The sequence below is a fragment of the Helicoverpa zea genome, chromosome 12 (assembly GCF_022581195.2).
Source record: "Helicoverpa zea isolate HzStark_Cry1AcR chromosome 12, ilHelZeax1.1, whole genome shotgun sequence".
NCBI classification, from domain to species: Eukaryota; Metazoa; Arthropoda; class Insecta; order Lepidoptera; family Noctuidae; genus Helicoverpa; species Helicoverpa zea.
Genome location: NC_061463.1, coordinates 5,119,839 through 5,120,682, shown reverse-complemented (window position 1 = coordinate 5,120,682; position 844 = coordinate 5,119,839). Strand labels below are relative to the sequence as shown.

The 844-nt window shown below is 36.6% G+C and overlaps 1 non-coding gene across 1 annotated transcript; it reads right to left on the bottom strand.

Moving 5' to 3' along the window:
- Positions 1-379: 379 nt before the first annotated feature.
- Positions 380-452, bottom strand: Trnar-acg. The gene has a single exon. It is a non-coding gene; the product is annotated as a tRNA-Arg (tRNA).
- Between the last annotated feature and the right edge of the window lie 392 nt (positions 453-844).

Below are 844 nucleotides of genomic sequence, written 5' to 3'. Positions count from 1 at the left end.
GGAAATCGTTATGTGTTAATGTCTTATGTTTAAGTATATATGTAACTTGGTAACACGTGTGTACTTATATAAAGTGAAGACTTAAAATTGGACGTAGTTATGCAGAAACGTTCCAACCCACAAGTCACCCGAAATCGAGTTATTGTGATTGAACAGCCTAAAATTTAGCATATGGTTATCTAAACTCAATATAATTCAACAATAAAACCTCTAGTACCTTTACTAGTTAGAATAAAAAAGAATACAACTGCTTATATCTCAAATTACACTTGGATTTGAGATATAAGCATTTACGCGTACAGTGGGTTGGAACGTTTCTGCATAACTACGTCCAATTATAAAGAGGTAAATGGGATAAAAAGTCCAAAAAGAAAATTCGCGACCCTGCCAGGATTCGAACCTGGAATCTTCTGATCCGTAGTCAGACGCGTTATCCGTTGCGCCACAGGGCCAGTTGGCGATTTTGCTAAAATTGCTTATTGGTTTCCTAAACACTCATATTTAGGGTAAAGTCGGAAAAGTGGCATTAATTTTTTGTGATATTTGAATTTTTTTAACTTTTTATTAGAAACTGATCATTACTTAGAAAACCATTGCGTTATTTCAAATACATTTAACTATGTAATTAGTGTGCCTTTATTAGTTTAGCCGTATTTCTTTGATCGTAACATAAAGGGGTTCATTAGATAGCGAACACGTGAACATTTTACTAATTAACGCTAACAGTGAGGTCGTGTGCAGGCCGCGTGCTCATTAGTGCGCGCTCCGGCCGCGGGGAGGCGCCACTGTGCACGCTCACGCTTACTATAAGCACCATTATTTGATTTTTATTCTAATTTGACAT